This window comes from Haliotis cracherodii, unplaced genomic scaffold (assembly GCF_022045235.1).
Source record: "Haliotis cracherodii isolate W230 unplaced genomic scaffold, xgHalCrac1.p SCAF_1, whole genome shotgun sequence".
NCBI lineage: Eukaryota > Metazoa > Mollusca > Gastropoda > Lepetellida > Haliotidae > Haliotis > Haliotis cracherodii.
This window is the reverse complement of record NW_027266264.1, coordinates 58,354,905-58,378,677: the sequence shown is the minus strand read 5'-3', so window position 1 is coordinate 58,378,677 and position 23,773 is coordinate 58,354,905. Positions and strand designations below refer to the sequence as shown.

The following is a 23,773-nucleotide window of genomic DNA, read 5'->3' as shown; positions in this document are numbered from 1 at the left end:
CTTCCCAATTGTCAGTTTCCCCCTATTTTGAGCAATATTCTAGCAGTTTCAGTCTTCAATGGCATTCTCTTTCCATGATTTCAAAGAGCTTCATCCAACTCTTGTTCAAAAGTTACTACATTCTAGGCTTTAGTAAAGATTTCTAAAAGTTGTATGGCCGACACATAGAGGACATTCGAAGCTTCAGTGACAAAAGTTGTGCCCGATGCAATTCCCCATTTTGACTTGTATCATTATACTTCAATTTGTTTTTCCCAAGAGCAACTGACTTGCCTTTGCATGTGTTTTTGAAGGGTGCCACCGGTGTGGCAGGATACACTTCCCTTTTCGCGGATACCTGGTTTCATCACTTTTCTGCTGATACTGTGATCAAAGAATACATGTTCGAAATCGTACAATGGGTTAAAAAACAGTCGACCATCGTTTACAGTCTTGTGTCAAAAGACACGAAAGGATATTTCGAGCCCAAACCTAATATTTATAGATAAGCTGATAAAGAGTTGAACTTTTTCGAAGGGACAAATAACAGTCATGCTTATCGATCATATGATATTTTTCAAAATCAAGAGACATTTCAAAAGTTTTGTGTGTCTGACATGGGTAGATTTTCAATTGATAATTAATTAATGCAGGCATTACCCGTCTTGTAATTCTCTATAAAACAAAATTCTCTATAGAACAGAAAAACTCCAACACATATAAATAGTTAATAAGTCAATATATAATTACAACTGCAAAATCCTACTTTCAATAACACACAGTAAGATGATGTCGGTTTCCAAATATGATTTGACAGATAGGTCTAGACGCGATGATGATCTCCGAACCCCCCCCCACCCCCCCCCCCCCTTCCGACATGATATGAACAATATGATACAACTGTCAAACGTAAAGTGAGAACCACGTGTAAAGTAGGACATGATATGTCCCACGAGGTCGCTGTGTACACACGTCATTTAGCATCCAGCAATATGTCTGTGGTGAATTTGAACCATGGGACTAGTATTATCACACAGTAGTTCCTTCTTATCGTTCAAGACAAAGTTTACGATTGTTCAAAGAGATATTCCTTTAAAAAATGAATATTGAATGTCACATATCAAATTTAAACATCTAAATATTTTTTTCTTATTCTTTTTCCTGATACAACAAAAATAATATCCTAATGGGCAATGTCGTGCTTCAACGTTGAAAGGACATCGACTTTTGGTTGGATTTGAAAGTTGTGATGATGTTAAAATGTCAACGTTGAATCCACATTTGATATCAAACAATGTCGTGCTTCAACGTTGAAAGGACATCGACTTTTGGTTGGATTTGAAAGTTGTGATGATGTTAAAATGTCAACGTTGAATCCACATCAGATATCAAACAATGTCGCGATTTAACGTTGAAAGGACATTGACTTTTGGTTTTGGTTGGATTTGAAAATTGAAAGGGCGGCGTTGAATCCACATCAGATATCAAACAATGTCGTCCTTCAACGTTGAAATGACAATGACTTTTGGTTGGATTTGAAAGTTGTGATGATGTTAAAATGTCAACGTTGAATCCACATCAGATATCAAACAATGTCGCGATTTAACGTTGAAAGGACATTGACTTTTGGTTTTGGTTGGATTTGAAAATTGAAAGGGCGGCGTTGAATCCACATCAGATATCAAACAATGTCGTCCTTCAACGTTGAAATGACATTGACTTTTGGTTGGATTTGGAAATTGAAAGGACGGCGTTGAATCCACATCAGATATGAATGTTAAATACCGGTGAGGTGTTGGTAGAATATTTGTTGCATTGGTGCTTTCAGCTCTATGTATAAAATATCGCAAGGCCAATGGTCAATCACTGTTGAAAAAAATGTTACATTTCAGTATATTTTCAATAGCGAAAGGCCAATGTTGAAACAGTTGATGCAACTACTAAATTCTCTGAAATGTGATCGTCGATGGCAATTTACAAATAGACATATTCCATAACAGATACAGGTCATTATCGCCAATCGGTCGTATGTAGTCATGGGTGATGGAGGAATATAGTGTACACCAAACGTTCAGTTCCGACGATGACGATAAATCGCTGATGATATCTGTTTTACGGATAGACTGCGACTTTGGTATTTCAGTTATGTAAAGACGTATCGGCTTAATGTGGAAGGGGAGCCTAAAGGTTTAGAAAACTTTTAGAAAACCCCAGAATACGGGATTCCATCCAATGATAATAAAATACTGACATGACCAATGGGTGCAACTCAGCACAGCGAATTTCGGCACATTAGACGAATGGGATACAAATGCGCCAGTTCACTTAGTGATAACGAACTAAACATAGGTTAGTGACCGGGACACTCAAGGGCACTCTCCTTTAAATCACATCTTAGTTCGCGCTACTGCTAAATAATGATCTGAGGACATCACATTTCGGGTCACATCACAACGACCTTCACCTGACCAATTAGAGCGTAGCTTACCAGATCGGGAAAGTGACAATCGAACGACAGACATTCCAATCATTTCTCTTTTTCAGTTTTCAAATTCTGAATCGAGAACAAAATGTGTTTCAAAGGGTAGTCTGGAATGGAAATCGCCAGTTTGAAAATAGTGCCCCGAAGCTTCAGACAGCTGCTTTCCGATTGGCTAATGTCGACTTCATGGCAGTCATTTCATTGGTCGGTCAAAGTTCGCGAAAGGTTGTTTTAACGTGACCTGTAATGAGATAATTTTGGTGTAGCGGTAGCGAGCAGTAAGATCTGATTTTAATGAGATTGCAACTCAGGATCTCTTCTTAGGCACGGCCTTGTCGTTTGTCGACAATGACAAAAGTAATATCATTTCACTTACTGAGGGCTCCTGGTTAAAGGAAAATGTACAATTTCAAAGTCAATTTCAAATTGTACAAAGTGTTTTTCCAGGAAAGTTAAAACTTTCGTCTTGGAAGTAGTTTGAAGTAATTCAAAAGCATTCAAAGAGACGAAAACGGAACGAACACTCTCGATTTTATGGACCAAATCTTTTGCCTGGCAATAACATTTCTAGTTATATTTGGAATAAGTAATTTTCAGAAAATTGAATGTGTTATCCTTAAATTTGCAGTTAAATAATTTTGAACGCGTAGCAAAATAACATTACATGGTACTTGAGCACTTCTTCTAAAAAAGGTTGGGAAAATGATTGATATATTCAAAATGTAAGTCCGATTGCGCGCATGTTCTTTGCGAAGATAAAACATTTTAAGAATGGCTCTGGCTCGGAATATGAATACCAAAGTGGATCAGATATGGAGATGCAAACCTCTCAACGAATCAACATAAAAAGTCACATCCACCAATATGTTACATTTGACATTTAAACTTATATAGGGCAAAGTGCTTTGGGCATAAAATAAAAATATATGTTAATTTGTCATCAAATCTCTTTATTTGCACGGTAGCCACAAAACATAAGTAGCCATAAAAGAAACCTGATAAGCATGTTTTAAGGATACAAGTTTAAAAAAACATAGTTTCGATTTACAAATTATTGACCTTTCATCTCGTAGTGTGGAAAACAGCTTTGGAGGGACCAGTTTTATTATGTTCACGAATCGCACCAGTTTCTGAAGGAAATCATATCAGTGCCTTTAGTTTGGTCAAAGCCATGAGTTCACTGGTCCTCGTATTGGTAGTTAATGCCATTTAGAGGAACTGGTCCTAAATAATTTACTTTTCTTTGAAGCTTTTGTCTTCAGTGGCACAGTTTCGGCAGACTGAGACGGTCTCATCCTTCACGAAATGACAGTAAATGCTTGCGTGCCGCGTGCTGCACGAGAATGTCTAAACTGTCACCTATCATTGTCGCCGACTTTAACTGTTTCACAGTAATGCAAGCTGTTGGGAAGAGGTTGGAACACATGTGCTTTTCCCCCTTAAAGAGAGCGCAAAAAAGATGGCCACTTCTGTGAAAATTGTGCGTGATTCTTTCAATGTGATTATGTCGCTTAAGAACTTTTTGATATGTATGCGCGTGACCATTGATGGTACTTTAATGGAACTTTAATATCAATTTTTCGCCAGTTCTGTACAACTTGATAATTGCACATTTCATGTTCAAAGAAATTGTCAATCTAGATATTCGCTCCTGACCAAGTCATTGAAAAAAGATTAACTTAAGGTGAAGTGATTGTCAAAATAAATAGTGAAATGAAATGTCATTTCAGCTAAAGATGTAATTTACTACTGACTTAATGTACGTTGCCATGGCTACAGAGTCGGGGATTAGTTGTTTCTTTTAGACTTGGAGTAAATCATTTGCCATGATGATAAACGGAGGTGGTGAAAATTGGGCGGATATTTCCATTGCAAGGGAATATTATAAGTTCATTTCCTCATTTTCAGATAACGATGTGTTACAAATTCTATTAAATGTGTACACATTTGTGCACCTGTTTCGTTTCTCAGACAAAATGTTCAAAAATCTTGCTTAAAAAACTTAATAAGTGATAAGAGTTTGTTTCTTGAATTGTGATATTTCGTTTTCTCGTTCCGCTAAAACAAAAATCTATCGAAATAACCTCTCAGGTTTGAGAGTGACAAATCTTGTTTCACTACTGGAAAGTTTGGACGTGTCGCCATAATGGGGGTTCCATAAGATCCTTTACGGCTCATACCAAGATGTCGTTAAAATGAAATCGTCACTATATTACTGATGGAACATGTTAGAATATGCCCATGGAGGTGGATTACCCTGAAATAACGCCGTTACATTCTTAAGCCCAGAATTTACTAAAGAAACAAATCAGTGTTATCATCGATCGAGAAGTGTTAAACGATACCATCCTTTTCCATGGTCATTTGCAGCGTACTTCTGCCGATAAAATCTAGCAGCACTGAGGTCATTACCTCTCGTTTAAGGTCCATGCTTAGTATGCGCTTCTTTCCGCGTAAACATCTTGTTGATGATTAAATTTTGATAATAGTTTTCTTTAAACTTTAAGGAAAAACTATGTGGTGTTTTATCTATTCTACAGAGCAGTCATCGTTGCCTAAACAGTTCGCACTGTGGTAAATACGAAATAAGTTAACAGTTTTTTTCGGAATAGATGAGGTTTTGCTCGAAAGCATGGCACTCGGGCCTGAGTGGAGCCGCTTGGGATAAAATCACAGCAGCAACTTATAAATCAAAAGATTCGTGGCGCTTATAAATTACTTGAAACTTTCATCGTCAAATACAGATAATGTACATCATGTGAGTGGGTTAATGTGAATAATGATGCCTAAATATTAATATCTGATGGCGTTCAATAAGCTAATGATCCAACCCACGCTCCATATTGAGAGCCCACGTGACCGTCACTCCTGAATGTACGTCTCGTGAGAGACCCAGCTACTGGTCGGCATCAAGCCGACACACACTGGATGATCAAATAATAAGGGGACTATACTAGAATTCTCAAGAATTCCGAGAAATGTTAGCGTAGAATTGACATCTATAGTTTTTACAGAGAAACCGAGTCGGCAATAGTTTGACCATACAACGACGACAGAAATCGAAAGTTACTTTTCTCGATCACTGCCAGTGAAAATTTCCTATATTTGCCGATGCTCCAAATTCCGTGATTCATTGCCCAGAAGGTTCCTCAGAGCACATCTCATCGGATATACTGTATAGAAAACCCATCTTAATTCAAAGTAGCAAGGCGTGAGATAATGACGGGTGTCGGGTTTAGATATGTTTTCGGCATCTTACCATTTGTTACCCACCTAAAACAATACAAGAAATACTTAAACGTGCATTCTTTCATTTTTAAGATTCATTCAATCGTGCAACCCAATCTGTCTTTCGCAGGAATTTCTTATGATTACGGAATTAATTTTGTCGCTTTTATTTGACAAGACCAGGTTTCTCGACATTGATCAAAACAGAAATCTTGTATAGAGGTATCTGTAAGTTAATCCTGGTATGTTAAACGTCCATTTGTATAATATATTTAACACATATCATTTACAGTAATCTTTTACTTATTATGGAGGAGAGGAACAATCCGGTACATAATATAAAAAACATGTCGTTATGTTGCTGATTTTTCACATAACGGTATCACCTGGCTCGAATAGTACCATATACTCTGCTGGGATGCTGCATCATAAATGTGACCAGATTGTTTGAACCTGTAACATCTGCATTGAAATGTGACCAGATTGTTTGAACCTGTAACATCTGCATCATAAATGTGACCGGATTGTTTGAACCTGTAACATCTGCATTGAAATGTGACCAGATTGTTTGAACCTGTAACATCTGCATCATAAATGTGACCGGATTGTTTGAACCTGTAACATCTGCATCATAAATGTGACCAGATTGTTTGAACCAGTAACTTCTGCATTGAAATGTAACCGGATTGTTTGAACCTGTAACATCTGCATCATAAATGTGACCAGATTGTTTGAACCTGTAAGATCTGCATCATAAATGTGACCGGATTGTTTGAGCCTGTAACATCTGCATTAAGATGTGACAAGACTGTTTGAACCAGTAACACCTGCATTAAAATGTGACCAGATTGTTTGAACCAGTATCATCTGCATTAAAATGTGACCAGATTGTTTGAACCTTTAACATCTGCATTAAAATGTGACCAGATTGTTTGAACCAGTAACTTCTGCATTGAAATGTGACCAGATGGTTTGAACCAGTAACACCTGCATTAAAATGTGACCAGATTGTTTGAACCAGTATCATCTGCATTAAAATGTGACCAGATTGTCTGAACAAGTAACTTCTGCATTAAAATGTGACCCGATTGTTTGAACCAGTAACATCTGCATTAAAATGTGACCAGATTGTTTGAACCAGTATCATCTGCATTAAAATGTGACCAGATTGTTTGAACCAGTAACTTCTGAATTGAAATGTGACCGGATTGTTTGAACCTGTAATATCTGCATCATAAATGTGACCGGATTGTTTGAACCAGTAACTTCTGCATTGAATAAGTCTTCAGCAACCAATGCTTGGCGTAAAAGGCGATTATACTTTAAGAGGCAACTAACGGGATCGGATAGTCAGGCTCGCTGACTTGTTGGTGCATGTCATCGTATCCCAATTGCGGGAATCGATGCTCATGATGTCAATCACTGCGTGGCGTTAAACAAACAAACAAACAAACGAACAAACAAACAAACTGGTTATCACTATGTGGTACTGGTAGAATATAAATGCCAATAGTGTTGTTTCCACATTTGGCCTCAAGAATCATTTTTTTAAATTATTTGAAAACTCAAGCATGACTCACGTAGCAGAGTTGCTTCCAGCCAAGAGTAAACCGGAAACTTACATGAAGTAAGTGGGTGTTGTGTGACCTGGCTTTAGTGTCTGTTTTAACGAAGACACATATATGTATGTAGTTTTTTCGAAGTTTTGATACCAATAGCTTGTTCATTTGAAACCTCATGCTAACGTTTGGTGTCAAATTTGTTTAAGATCAACCGAATTTACTTGGAAACTCTTTTGACTTGGAATTACAGTATCCCTAAGCCTGTGGGGACTTCCCAGTTCTAATTTCGGAAAAGCGACGGACACGATGGGGAAGTTACACGGTGTAATTGTGACTGATTGTGTATCATCGAGCCACGATGGCGTGGTTCGTTCCTCGCGCTGTCAACCACTGGTTTGTCAGACCCAGGCTCGATTATCTCTTAGCCGTTTATAACTGTAACATTACAAAGCTAAAGGTTTTCTGAAACACGGTCTCCTTCGTTGGTTATTCGGGGTTAGAATAGCTCCTTAGAACCAATACATGTGGTCCGATGAGACTTAATGGACCGGGTTGTAAATTTAATGACTGTAGGATGTTGCTCATAAATTCAGTCATTGGTATTGTCTTCTTCACTCTCGATTAAACACAGGCCTCCCATTTATATATATATATATATATATATATATATATATATATATATATATATATATATATATATATATATATATATATATATTACACACACACACACACACACACATATATATATATATAAGTTAAAGAACGTCCGATTTATCATATCATAGGGTTAGATTAGACCCGACATGCAAATGATCTTTATGTAAATAGGATCAGTGATATGTAAATAGGATCAGTGATATGTAAATAGGATCCCCTGTGATTTCTTTCAACTATTACACTGTAAATTTATTGTAGCTTCCTGTGTCCATTGTGTCATCTCTGTTGTTACATATATTTCTAATAACCTTTTCTTGTCGGAACAATGGCTCTAAAGATCTCTACGTTATTGTGCTGCCTGTAGTAACCGACGTTAAACAATTTCTTGTATCTTGTATCACCGATTGTGGCGTTAAAGGTTAATCAGTGGCTTGTGAGCCCTGTGCACGGATACATTAGTGTATATCATGTTGTTATCCACATTTCCGCCACTGCTTAAAACATAGTAGATTTATCGCCAACATCACGTTCTCTCTTTCTACACCACTCAACACACCTCCAGCAACTGACGCCACACAAGGTGTTCTTCTGCTACTGTACAATGTATATGTAAGCTCAGGATGTCCCCTATCAGCTGGCAGGTGTTTAATGCGTGCCCATATATGGCAAAATGACACCTGCCACTCAGTTCACGCACACATTTCATAGAAAGAAAATATCACTCTTAACAACAAAGGATTTTATCTTTCATCTTCAACGAACATATTTTCAGGCTAATGGTGGGCTTCAATTTACCACTTAAGCATGTTCTGTTCATTAACATGGTTTCCCCCGGTCCATTACATCGACGTATTTTGATGTTACATCTGGTACAACATGACGATGATGGAACGCAAATGTGTGAATAATGCAAAACTAATTCCTTGGCAATTGCTTGGTGAAACTGTTACAAAACGAATACCTTGTTTGTCGATATCTTATACATTCCCTAAAACACACATGCCATTGTTTGACCTAATCTCCTATGTTCATACCGAACACTAGCTTTTTCACTTCTTTTCCAAGAGACTTTGAAAATCGAAATAAAAGTTTTACACACTAATTTTTTAAGATATACGTTGCTTAATTTCAAATGTTTGATTTACGATGACGTCGTTCTTGTGATTCATCACTGAATTTCTGTTAATTGTAGATATTTGCACACTTTGCAGCTATGGCAGTCAATTGATGTTTCTCGGGCGCTTCAGTAGAGACTAACATAACAGTAAACATAACCAACTCATTTCAGTAAGAGATGACCCCATGGGTATAAGCATGCGTTTTAAAACATTATTTCTGTGTAAGGATACCCTTCAGTCCCTTGATTTTTCAACTTTCTTTCCCCACACATTACATGTTTTTATTCGTAGATATGAGGAATCGTATGGTTTTGTAAATCAGAGCGGAAATTAAACATTTCATCACATTTATCAGCTCACACTCTAAATTTGAAAAAAATGTTAACATAGTTGTCTTGTGTTTAGTTTGATTTTTTGTCAAGACGGACAACTAATTGCAACCCTCAACCAATTTCCGGAGTTTAATAATCTCACCTTCAAGACCCCAGCATCTGCGATATGTTTGATGTAAGGACCTTGTTTTAACTTAATCGATCAAGTAAAACGGAATTGGAGTACCGACAATTTTTCGGTGCTATGGGTTTAACATATCAAACAATTTGTTTAAATGCGAATCTCAATTTCCACTTTCGACAAAAATTGGATAAAACAAAATTACCTTTTCCCCGGTGAAAAACAGAGCAACACACGTGAGTATTCCTTGGGATCGAACTCGGGAATGTGGTAATTGTTGAAAGTTGCCCGATTAAGATGTTCAGCAAGTGTGTCCTCTCTCTTGCAAAGCCAGTCTGCGGTGTTCAATACTCGTCAGTCCCTGCAGCAACCGAGAGGACTTATTTACAAGTGCGCACAGTGGCCGTCAGTCCGATCTTCTCATTTCTTAATAATACCACTGTCAAACTTGCTCTTGTCGCCGACGCGCTGGTCATGTGACATGTGTAATCACGTGACGTGTCGCCGCATTCGCGCTTCCGGTAACGTCCACGGATGCCACCTCAAAGCTTCTTTGCATGAGGTAAAACCATCCTCAGTCAGTCAGTCTTTGCATCAGGCATGTTTGCCAGGATTTCAAAATGTCATTAACCGGGAACTTTAATGTATTTGATAGAAGGGGATTTGTACCGATTTATAATTGTTTAAGGTTGTTTGAGACAATGCTTACCCTTTTCGCGAACACCTTGTGTCATCACTGAGTGATTCACATACTTTTCACCGCTATTTTGCCTTTTACGCCCAACGGAATCTGTTTGGGCGGATAGTCAAGACTGTTTTTTTCTCTGCGTTTTATATAACATATGTTTTATATAAATATACTGATTAAAAAAGTATAGGATCGAGACATGAAGATGGTGTTACCAAGTTTTAGAACAAAGATAAGTATTGACGACAAACATCCTGACCCGTGTAGATTCGCGTTAGAATTTGTCCTCAGCAACCCATACTTGCCGTAAAAAGCGACTATGCTTGTCGTAAGAGGCGACTAACGGGATCGGGTGGTGAGGCTCGCTGACTTGGTTGATGCATGTCATCGTTTCCCAATTGCGTTGATCGATGCTCATGATGTCAGTCATTGGATTATCTGGTCCAGACTCGATTATTTACAGACCGCCGTCATATAATTGGAATATGGCTGAGTGCCTCGTTAAATCACAAAAAAAGACAAAAAGACAAGCATCCTATACAAAAACGTTTTGATGTCTGTAAAACTCAACACCTCACGCAGTGGTGCCACACACATGCGAAGGGTGTCATTCCCGATTTTGATACTCTCGGGAAGTTCGAATAATCTCAGTCAACCTTATTGATTCGTCTCATCATAGAGTGCTTCACTTGATTTCATTCATTGTTTTCGCTCGTCACACCGAAGACCCGGGTTCGATTCCCGACATGGGTACAATGTGTGAAGCCCATTTCTGGTGACCCCCGCCGTGATATTGCTGGAATATTGCTAAAAGCGGCGTAAAACCATACTCGCTCACTCATTCATTGTTTGTGTGTGAATTACCGATACACCGTCTCCAACCCGCAGAGCGTCTACGGGCTTTTGGCATTCTGGAAACCAATAGAAGTCAGCGTGCAGTGCCCAAAACGTTCATTGTTCTACAGTATGTGATGAGCAGACGACAGAACGGGCACCAGCAAACCGCAAAAAATGACGATCGAACCCATTCAGGGCGTCCAAGGTCAAAGACAAGTGTACAGAATCGATTGATCCGAAACAAGGCTCTACGAAATCGATCTCAATCGGAGAATCAAATAGCTGAAAACTTCCATCAGGCTTCCCTTGTGCTGACCCTCACAAATCGCCATATTGCCAACAGACGGATAATCGAGACTTGTCATCTTCTGGCCTTTACGTTTGACAGTTACACCACGATGGCCTGTGAAACGAGGGCACCCAACTCTCTTGGCATCCTCTTAATTTGTATTGGCATCCGGCTAGCCAAAACAGAGTTGGCACATTCGAAATCAGCCAGACTGTACTCACACCTCACTTCATTCGACGATTACGACAAGGATGTGTGCTGTGTGGCTGTGTTTGCTGTGGCGCCTCATCCATTCATCGGTTATCCTCGTCTGCTCTTCATGTCATTTCTAGGGGCTACGGATCAAATCCTTAGAACAGTCGGCCATTGTACGCAGTGGGATTCACAACGCACTTCCACATCTGACCCGTGAAGATCCGGGTTAGGAAAGGTCTTCACCAACCCATGCTTGCTGTAAAAGGCGACTATGCTTGTGGTAAGAGGCGACTAACGGGATCGGGTGTCCAGGCTCGCTACTTGGTTGATGCATGTCATCGTATCCCAATTGTGTGGATCGATGCTCATGAGGTCAATCTCTGGATTGTCTTGTTCAGACTAGATTATTTACATACCGCCGTCATATAGCTACAATATTGTTGGGTGCGGCTTTTAACAACAAGCAAATAAATAGTAGTATCGACTCGATCCGTGTCTAGGCTGACAGTGACCGTCTCCAGCAATCTACGAATTTACCTGAGTGTCTACTTGACGCATCTTTAATCACATTTAAATGATCGGCCAGTTGATCAATGATGACTAACACATGTAACCGCCACAAGTTCATTAACAACTTCGGAAATCTATCCCGTCACGTTTATCGTGTCGGCCATTTTGACGTCTTGTACTTGATGTAAATGTATTACGACGCTCTGTTATTGTGACTGACTTACTGAGGTAGTTCTTTAAAGACCTTTCTCATCTAATGGTGATATTATTTGAACACATGTATTGTGTAAGATATTTCTGAAGAACTCTCTTTTTGAGGAACTATTTTATTCCAGGAAGACCTATTCTAACCCGGGGACACGGGTGGCCCAGTCGTTTAAGGCGCCGCAATTCGCTGTGCAGAGTTGCGTCCCTTGGGCACGCCGGAAACCTATGATTGTGGGTTCGAATCCCGGTTCGCCCCGATTATGTTTCTAGGTTTGTCAGCACCATACCCGTGCTCGTGGGTTTCACCGAAGTGGTAAACGTCTAAAACCTGCATCACTTGGGGCTTTCCTCCCACATTAAGCTGACACGCCGCGATATGACTGGAATACTGTTAAAAGCGGCGTTAAAAACCCAACTCACTCACTCACTATTCTCACCCGGATCTTTACGAGTCGCTTATCGTAAGAGGCGATAACTTGTATCGGGTGGCCAGGGAACTTAGTTGATGATAGTTATCGTACTCCAATATTATCAACCACACCAACATTGCAGCTCTATCAGCAGGAACATAGACAAAGCCGTTGTCAGCTGGAACAACAACCCAACCGGTAGATTTCAATGGCACACAATACGAAACTAAAATATTGACTGGAAAAGGCAAATTCGTTTGGTAATATTGAAAGAACAAAAAGGACTTTTAACGGAGCACATATATGTGTATTGGGCAAAGGTGTTTCAGACTGATGATCTGCATGTGCGTGTAACGTGTTTAAAATATTTAAATATAGTATCTAGTAAATAAAAATGGAGCTCAGAACAATAGACTGTCTACCAGAACATGGAGAATAGATTAAAATTGAATCGATTGCTTCAGCTCTTAGACCAGAATTGAAGCATTGTCCTGGGCCCCATTTAGATTTTATTTTGTATTTTGTAGATATTTACAGAAGGTAATTTTATTTCTAGGCCTATATGTTGGTCTAATCCTGGAGCTGAGGCAATCTGGATTCCAATGTATTTTCTTCTTTAGAGTCTGGGATATAGACAGTCTGTCAAGGTATGTATGTTTGTGCGTGTATCTATTAGAGTGTGCCTTGGCCTGTCAGTATGAGTGTGCCTTCATTTGGTTTATTATTTTATATTTTATTCATTAATAAAAGCGACAAAACCCTTTCCATATCTAATAGAAATCTATGCATAAAGCAGAGTGGATTGTAGGATTCCGACTATATCATGAGCATGTGTTTATGAATCACTATCAAGTAGTAATGATACCAGGTGTTCGCGAAAATGTGAGCGTATCTTGCACCATCGGTGGCACCCGTCACAAACACATGCAAAAGCAAGTCAATTGTTCACCTGAGAAAATACGGGAACATATGGTACAAGTCAATATAGGGAATTGCATCGGACATCATTTTTGTTGCTGATGCATCAAATTTGGAAATGTCCTCCACATGTCTACAATAGAACGTTTTAAAAGCTTTACTAAGACCTTGAATGTTGTAACCTTGATCAAACAACTTCTGAGCAAGAGTCGTATGACTCTCTTTAAACTCTTGGTAGAAAGAGCATGCTCGATTGTATCTCAAAAGTTGTGAATGAGTGAGTGAGTAAGTTTGGTTTTACGCCGCTTTTAGCAATATTATAACAATATCACCAGAAATGGACTTCACACATTGTACCCATGTCGGGATTCGAACCCGGGTCTTCGGCGTGACGAGCCAACGCTTTAACTACTACCCGCCCTCCCCCAAAAGTTGTAAAACACCAAAGGCTGGAGCTGCTGAAAGCCATGTAAAATCCTTCATTCATCATGATCACAGTGTATCACTTTTAAGTGAGTGAGTGAGTGAGTGAGTGAGTGAGTGAGTGAGTGAGTGAGTGAATGAGTGAGTGAGTGAATGAGCGAGCGAGCGAGTTTGATTTAACGCTGCCTTGAACAGTATTTGATATGACGGCGCGTAAGTGATTCGGGTCTAAGTAATTCGGGTCTAGAAACAATATCAATGCGAATATGGAATTCGAACCCACGATCATCGGTTTCTGGTACGCCTGAGGGACGCGACTGTGGATAGCGAATTGCAGCGTCTTAAACGACAGGGGCACCCGTGTGACAGAAGTCATATATAATACTTGCATCAATATGTGTGTGCTGGAGACGATGATAATCCCCAGCGTGACAATAAAGGTATCGTGGGGTAGCCTACATTGAAAACGTGTTTTCGTAATGCCGCTAAAACTGGGTTCGAGTCCCCACGCTAACACAGTTGATCAATTCTATCCATCGTACCCACGCTAGACATTGCATACTGTTGGCGAGATCATTCAATCAGTAGTACTTCACGAAACTGTTATTATCTTGTCGCGTTGCAATGCCAAATGTCGTGGTCTGTGGGGCCTCTTCTACCCATCACAAGCAGGTGAGGTATCAGTATCGTGACTCTCATGAACATAGACGGGGAAGCACATGCACAATTTCCTCCTCATTCAGAGACGCAGAGGAGTGAATTTGATGGCATATTCATCACTGTACGACTTCAACAATTCTAAATTGTTTTACAGTGCCCACAGTGTCTCATTACAATGATGTCATATAACTGTAGTGTTATTTTCAATATTTCTTCGTGAAAATCGTTTTCTTGGATTATCGCAGTCCAGATTAACGGAACCAAGAATAACGTTGAACAGGTTATCGGGGCCCACACTAATAACGGAGTCCAGAGGAAGTGGGCCCCGAGGTCCAATCTAATTGGTTCTAAATTAACGGGGCCTAGATTAACGGCGTCCAGATCAACATGGTCCTGCGAGACGAGCCACCCCAAGAATATAGAACTGATGTTACAGCGTTCGTTAGGCCCTCCTGTATTATTTTTCACGAATGCACGAACGCACAAACACAACCAACTGCACATATGTCGAAAAGAAAAAGGCGGTTGCACGTGCGGTTTGAGATGTCGTTACAAAACTTGATATCCCTGGTGAACGAATCACTCTGAGATGCGCTATTACAACGGAAAAGTTCATGTTGATAGGAGCTTTCAGCTATTTGGCCGAAATTGTTCGTGGAAATTAGACCATAAAGAGGACTAGGTTTCTGGCACGGCAAAGGGACGCAACTCGGGATAGTGAATTGCTTTCGGCCCCCATCCTTCCCCTGTGAATGACATATTGTTTGTTTGTTGTTTAACGCAGCATTCAGGAATATTCCAGATATATGACGGAAGTCTGTAAATAATTGAGTCTAGACCAGACAATCCAGTGATTGCTATCATGAACATCGATCCACGCATTCGATGACATGCATCAATCAAGTCAGCGAGCCTGATCACCCGATCCCGTTAGTCGCCTCTTACGACAAGCATAGTCGCCTTTTACGGCAAGACCTTTTCTACTCCGGATCATCACGTGTCTGAATGACATGTGAGTGAATGTGAAGGTGTGGCAGACGGATGCTCCAGCTTCTTGATGACGCATTTATTTTTGCAAGTCACATGTGTTTTTCACAATTTAAAGAGATTAGAACTGTTGTTTTAACACATACATACATACATACACGTCTTAGAAGCAGATGCACTCGACTCCGTCATGAACTACGTCACACTTGATGGGGCACGCGTTACAAACCCATTTTGTTTTTCCATTTGCGAATTTGTGCTTCGACGTGAGGTACTTTTAGATAATTTCATCCTAAAAATATTCATCGTGTATAGTTGTTTTCTAACATGACTTTTTATAAACATGTCACCACCTCACCTTTTTCATAATTAGAATAACAAACTCTCCACAACACTGTATGACAAGACGGATCTCTTCAATTTTCCATGGGGCACGGGTGGCCCAGTCGTCTAAGGCGCTGTGCAGAGTTGCGTCCACCTATGATTGTGGGTTCGAATCCCGGTTCACCCCGATTATGTTTCTAGTTTTTTTAGCACCATACCTCTGCTCGTGGGTTTCACCGAAGTGGTAAACGTCTGAAACCTGCATTACTTCGGACTTTCCTCCCACATTAAACCGACACGCCGTGATATAACTGGAATACTGTTAAAAGCGGCGTTAAACCCAACTCACTCACTCACTCACTCACTCAAGTTTCCAATAATCAACTTTCCTTATCTGTGGGACAATATTCCAGTAGCTCCAGGATTGGGTGTCTTCATTTCACAACATGATGGGTACAATCGAAGATGATCATCCATGGAAGATTTGAAAGAGCCGCCGTACGACTGTTGCTCAAGGCCTTGCTGACTAGGTGACTAGTTGACATGCCTTTGCATTTGTTTGTGACGGTTGCAAGGATACACTCACATTTTCGATATCACTATTTGATAATGATTTCTGAACATATGCTCATGATATGGTCTGAGTCGTACAGTAGACTCTTCTTTGGTAGAGATTTCATATCATTATGGAAATGTTTTATGTCACTTTCTGTTCCATACTTTCATTCAGTCATCCACTCTATCATCAGACTTCCTTCCTTTAAGCTTTTCTCAAAGAAATATTCTGAATTATTGGGTTGCTGTTCGGTCAGCACTATTACAATTGAAGCATATTAGGGTGACCTATAGCTAGTCAAATTTAGACTAGACAAACCAATGGCGCACGATCTATGTCGTCGGGACATGATGACAAACAGTCAGTCCCGTACTGTAACGTGTCGATCCTCATTAGACGGCTCTGACGACAAGCACATGGTGCTGGGAACCGGCGTAAAAGTACTCCTAATCCGTAGAACAATTGTCGGGAATTGAGTATACTGAGTAAAGTCAACTGAGTATAGGATCAAGTTACTTGATTGATAAATGGTAGTGCGGTTTAACCAGACTGTGATTACCAGAGCGTCTCTCACGGCATAATTGTATGAGATGCCAGAAGCCGTCTGTTAAGAACAGAATACCCAAGAAAGCCCACGAGATCCGGTGATCAGCTTATTCGTCGTGATTTGAAGTTTACGAGCCGCCGACAGTTGGACATATACGATAGAATCAAATACTCGACCCGATTGTAAGATCTCATCGTTCACTAAAACAGTACAGATGTAGGTGATTTTAAAACAGTACATCGAAAATAGCAGTATAATAAATCAGTTTTATATGCTAAAACACAACTTTGTACACCACCATGTATGTGTATGAAGAGCCATGTCAGCAGTTGTCTTCAAATTGGCCGAAAACTGGTCAACTCGACATGTTTGTACTCACAACTGCTCGAGGAATGTACTTTTCAGTTAGTGATTTTGTGGATGATGGACATACATAGAATTACTTTTGATGTAAACTGACGTAGGAACGGTATCAAACTGAAATTTGGACACCTAGACGTGGCAGACCTCCTGTCACCACCACCCAGGAAACGTTGCATGCTTATCCTCCACCTGAGCAACGATATTATCCCTGTGACGTCATCAGCTAAGTCATCCCGTTAGTCGCTGGACTGATTCGACACAATATCAGAACGTTCAGACCACTACGAGACGTACCCCTGACAATACAAGTATGCTTATGTTGTATTTCTTCCAAGTAAGGACAAGTGATGCACATAAGTCAACAACTGTTTCAGTCATATCACAGCGGGACAAGTGGAGTCAATATTCTTGCCCATGGATACGAAACAGTGTCTTGCATGATATGGCATCTAAAATGGAAGATTTGAAATGATTATTTTTAGATAAGAGCATTAAATACATGTCAACTCCTCAGAGTGCACTATCTATTCAACGTTCGTAGTTAGGCTGAAAACTTTTCAGTCCCCCTCAAGGTTCGTTTTTTTTCCACAATCGTCAGATTCAGAGTGAGTGGGTGTTCAGTTGTTTTGAACAATACGTTGTTTCACAATATCAGTGCGTGCAAGCTCATCCAATCGAACGACAGAAAGGTCACACAGATTAGAGAATTTAATATAAACCTGTTAGCATGCGTCGTGCTTACACCAATATTCGTAATCGAGTCGATACTGATCAGCAGATCTTGTCACAGCTAAGGGCCAAACTTTTCAGAGCGAATTGGGGAGTTGTTGACCAAAGATGGTATATGGTAATTTTAATCTGTGAAGAGTCCCTTTGAACCAAAGCGATCCAATAATTGTGAACCTTTGTTCCTGTACCAAACTGAAAGTATACACTATTGTTTGTTGGTGACTGAAAATGAAACAAACAAGAAAAGATTATTCGATGGTAATGTATTGATAGGATATCACGTGCTTTGAAACTTCAGGTTGCAGTGTTTCACCGACTGCTTTCAGCCTGTAATTATTGGATAAAATCCAATTTCCAAGTGTGTACCTTATTTTGCCGGGTGTTTACTCTGCTATTAAAGCCATCGTTGATAATTTAACCTTTCGTTTTCTGGAACGATTATTATTTTACTTTGTATTATTCTTGAAAAAATATTATTCAGAAGCAAAACTAAGAAAGATTAGAAAATACCATTTAAAAGTTATGTGTCATTCGTTCGCGTACAAGGCAGGGCTTGACTCTGGCGCACTCCATTTTAATGCACTAAAAAGGTTTCACTTTTTAAATATCAGAGGAATTCCAAGCATATTGAGCCATTCCGATGGAAGTTATCCATGTGATTGACAAATCACGCCAAGTATTACTATGTAACAAACGACGAACAAGCATACACGACCTTTTCAGGAACAAACATTGTATACACTTATATTCCTACATGATATTTTACTTTGTATTATTCTTGAAAAAATATTATTCAGAAGCAAAACTAAGAAAGATTAGAAAATACCATTTATAAGTTATATGTCATTCGTTCGCGTACAGGAACAAACATTGTATACACTTATATTCCTACATGATATTCATGTCCTAAATGACACTGTCATAATCTGGAACATTACAGATACATTACACAATATTCTGGTTTCAGATCATCGTGTAGTGTGTCAATTAGCCAAGAACTCATTACGTTTTCTCCTCGGGGTAGAAGAACCACCTTCAATTGTTTCCTGTTCTGGAAGGATCCGCTGATGAATATAGCACTTATTATTACCAATTACACATGTGTTTCGGTACTTTAGGGCACTTCCCAATTTCCATGTAAATGAGCGTAAGAGGTTTTTCATTCTGTGAATGCATTTACTTGTGGTGCAATTAGAAAACCATCTCGTTTGATTTATTGAACACAAACAATTTACGATTTCTTCCGCGTTTGTTGTAACTGTATAACAGACACGGAAAATAATGAAAACTGTTATAGACAGAAGGATTACAAAAAACACTATTTGATATCTCCATTTTCGAGTAGGTTTTTCTCCAGATCCGTGCTTTGGAAGTTTAAGAATTGAAAAGCTATCAATTGTGTTACGGCAGTTACTGCTAGAATGTAAATAATCAACCAATTGCATGCAGGTTTCTGGTTTACGTATTTGTTTTTGGTTGAGATAAATATGATTAACTTTTTCTGTCCAAGAACTACACATGAATAATCTTTATACGCAAGGTTATACACGACTAGCCGGCAAGTCATCGATAACAAGCACAATGTTTCAAGGATTCAAAGTCCCCACATTGGTATTATGTGTGAAGCCCGTCTCTTGTGTCCCCTCCTGTGATATTGCTGGACTATTGCTAAAAACGGCGTAAAACCAACTCACTCACTCACCATTTAGGTGGAGCCAACCACCACGGGTATGATGACGAGAAACCAAGAATCATGATCAGAGCATATCCGGGATTGGAACTCCTGGTTTGTCTGGGGTATAGAAATGTGCACAGCCAATTGCGGCGGTTCATCTAATCTACAGAATGCAGATCCATTAATTCTATTCTATTCCACATATTCAAAATTAGTAAGAACAAACTTAGCTTCTCCTATCTAATATTTTAGTGTTTCTGAATTCATATACTTGTAATTGCAGTAAATCCAAAAAATTAACAAAAAAGGCCTCTTTTAATTCTCTAGCTATATATTTTCAAGCAAGGGAATCCTGATTAAAATTGTATATTTAATATGGCATAGGTGATCAGACGTTCGTGGGTGGGTCCCGGCGGTCTACCTTACCTACTCAAAGCTGCATCGTGCCACTGTTGTCACCAATATTTTTCAGGGGATTTCGACATTCCACCATCATCTGGGAATACATGCGTATGCTTTGCAGTGTAGTCGCTATTTTTAACCAACATATACCCACAGCCTGGACCCATGTACTGTTTAATCAATGAGCGCTGAGGGACCGACCATGTGATATTATACTGGGGGGTAGGGAGTGATGGTTTGAGATTAGATGTTTACTGCTACAGCTACAAAACCAGATATTTACTTTGAGCCTGCGTCTTAAAAGCAAAAATAATGTAATTCTTGTGGCAGGCATTTTTTCAACATACTGAAGCATAATTATTTTTTTCTAGAATTTTCAGGAACAATTTATTTCTTTCGATATATATAATGGTCGGTACCTTATATTAAATTGTACAAACGGCTATATTTTCTCGTGCTACATATGCTACAAGCTTGTAGCCATCAACTCTACGCATTACTTCAATATCAGACAACGATATGGATCGCAAACACGTCATGCGTGGAAAAAGGCTTTTTTTACTTTTGACGCGAATTGTACACGACCTCATTTAATTGCTTGACTTAAAATAGACATACGTCACTTCTATACCTCATTATTCACGAGTGGGGTGAGGTGAGGTGAGGTGAGGTGAGGTGAGGTGAGGTGAGGTGAGGAATGCCGAGCGCCAGACAGGGTAACAAGTACCATCTTTTAACGTCTTTTGGTATGACGCGGCCGGGGATCGAACCCCGGACCTCCCGCTCTCCACGGAGGCGGTCTTCACGAGTGGGGGAACGAAGAGTATGTATGCCAAACCGAGGAAACGATGTGTCATTGTTAGCCTGGACGTAGGTTTCAACCTACAGAAGAGATGGATTTCACTCAAATGATTTCAGTTTTAGTATTGATTTAAAGATGTAATGAATATGTTTTATATATTTCCAAGACGTCTTCAGGCCAAATTTTGTTTTGATTTACAGATCCCCCCCACCCCCCCACCCCCAAAAAAAAATTAATTTAAAACATTTTTACAAATTTCCTCTCGGAAATTCGTGTGGGCTTCTTGGCTTGGTTATCTTCAGATCTGCTGTTTTTACACCGCATTGCCTTAAGCCGCACACATGCAGTAGGATTTTACTTTGCTGTTGGAAATATAGGGCATAACAATCCTTTTCACAATACGAAAATGACCTTGACCAACGAGTCACCCTGGCTTACGCTACCCTGTCCGTGAACCCACCTGCTCCGATGGGTTTCTTCGAAGAGAAAGTTAATTGCTCTCTGATGTTCACAGAGATTTGTGTCTGAAATAACTGTTGACATTACCAAGGTGGTGTATGTGAGTGAGTAAATATTGGTTTATGTCGCAATATCACATTAGCGCAGGGGTGTCCACATTAAATGAATAAATGTTATAAATTCAATTATTTACGACGACTTGTACATTTGGTTATTTAAGGTTTATATTTGCACTCACCAAAAAGCATATTAGGGCTAACCTTGAAACGGGGCGTGTGGGTAGTGTTGTGGGTAAAGTGTTTGCTCGTCACGCTGAATGCTCGTGTTCAATTCCCCACTTAAACACAATCGCAGTTTTGGATTAATGGAACCTACGTTAGTGTAACGCCACACCAACAGAGGAACCGACTCGTAATTGTCAAACAAAGGATTACTCGCGTGACGTGAAGAAAAACAAACGAACAGACCGAAGTATTATTAAAACGGCTTTAAACTTTACTCACTCACTCACTCACTCGTTTCGTTACACTAGGAATGTTGACGCCAATAGGGGTATATTGTTTGACCACGTTCTATGTTGGTTTGTTGGTTTGATGTTTAACGCCACAATCAGCAATATTCCAGCTATATGACGGCGGTCTGTAAGTAATCGAGTCTGGACCAGACAATCCAGTGATTAATATCATGAGCATCGATCCACGCTATTAGGATCGATGTCATTCATCAACCAAATCAGAGAGCCTGATCACCCGATCCCGTTAGTCGCCTCTTACGACAAGCATAGTCGCCTTTTACGGCAAGCATTGGTTGCTGAAAACCTATTCTATCCCGGATCGTCACGGGTCGACCACGTTCAAGGATCTAGAGCGCTCAATGTCTTCTCAGTCTACATCTCCCATATTTCATTTGTGAGTTCATTCAACAAAAGTTATAGCTCTCGAAGGGACACGGGAGAGAATGGATCCCCAGCTTGTGCTGTTCGTAAGAGGCGACTTCATTCGGTCGGTAGTGCGGCTAGGTGACTTTGTTCATAGCATGCCATCCTACCCTAACAACACGAGAGTTGCTCAAACGCTGAACTATCTGGTCCGGACTCTATTAGATGCAGGTCTAGACACTGCTGTCCGCTGAGTGTGGCGTAAAATAACAAACAACCAGTCGTGTTATTAACTCATATTCGGAGATTTTATTAGATATGTTAAAACATTGTTCTCGGATGCGGATAAGTTGAATATACCACGCGAACGATTTTCTTCTTAGGGACATTGGTATTTGGTTCTGTGCGAAAAAAGTTTTAATAACAGTTCTTTGAATATCACTAGGCCGGTGTACTTGTCTGGTCTCTGTAATTAGTGTTATGTGCAAGTGTGACAATGTCTGTACGGAATTAGGCTAATCATTTACTGCCAGATCGAATCTAATAATAAACGTTTGTTAAAATGAGCATTGTCACTACCATTTTAAAGGGAGAAGAAACTTTCGGTTCTGATGTGAAAAACAATGAACGCTGAGGCAGGTTGAAAAGACGTCAGAACTTATTGAATACACTCGTTTTACGCCTCTTTTAGCAATTCTCCTCAATATCATTGCTCGTCACACCAACGGACGGAATCGAACCCGGTATGTGGTTGACGCTTCACAACTGCGCTATTCCACCTGTCCTTACGTCTACAGCACGACGTTACTGTTGCAACTATGTGGATTTTAGTAAGTTGGTACGTTGAGTGTAATGGCGCTTGCGTAACAGAAGATCAGTTTCCCCCAACCATGTTAGGTGAGGAGAGGTGAAATGGGGTTTAACGTCGCGTCCAAGATTATTGCACTTATAAAGCGACGTGCATGTACGTGTGTGTGTTTATGTGGCTGCTTGTACTAGTCCGGACTGAAGCCGATTTATAGTGCTAGCTCACTGAGATACCATGCCGCAGTTTAACATGAATACCCCACTCAGACACAGTTTACTGACTCCGAGCCGACCAGTCCTTGTTTTAGCCCCTTAATGCCGAGCGCCAGACAGGGTAACAACAAGTACCATCTTTTAACGTCTTTTGGTATGACGCGGCCGGGGATTGAACCCCGGACCTTCCGCTCTCCGGGCGGACGCCCCTACAATGTTAGAACAATGTGGAAGGAACGCCCAATGTCGAACAGGATGTAGGCGTTTACTTTACTTTGATAAACCGTGGGAACTGACAATAGGAGGATCATAATGGAAACGTTATCAGGATTCGAATACATAATCATTGGGCTCTAGGATCAAAATATACACTGTAAACAATGTGTTTGGATTGTAAACACAGACAAGACATG

The 23,773-nt window shown here is 39.9% G+C and overlaps 1 protein-coding gene across 3 annotated transcripts in view; it reads right to left on the bottom strand.

Annotated features, from left to right (window-relative positions):
• LOC139466001 (uncharacterized) overlaps positions 1-23,773 on the bottom strand; it is a 100,810-nt gene that overhangs the window by 43,201 nt on the left and 33,836 nt on the right. The window contains exon 1 of one of the 3 annotated variants that reach the window (XM_071248019.1): positions 9,688-9,930. The exons of the other annotated variants lie outside the window; for them this stretch is intronic. The gene's annotated coding sequence lies outside the window, so the exon portion shown is untranslated. Of the gene's footprint in view, positions 1-9,687; positions 9,931-23,773 lie in introns of those variants that run through there. 3 annotated transcript variants of the gene reach the window in all.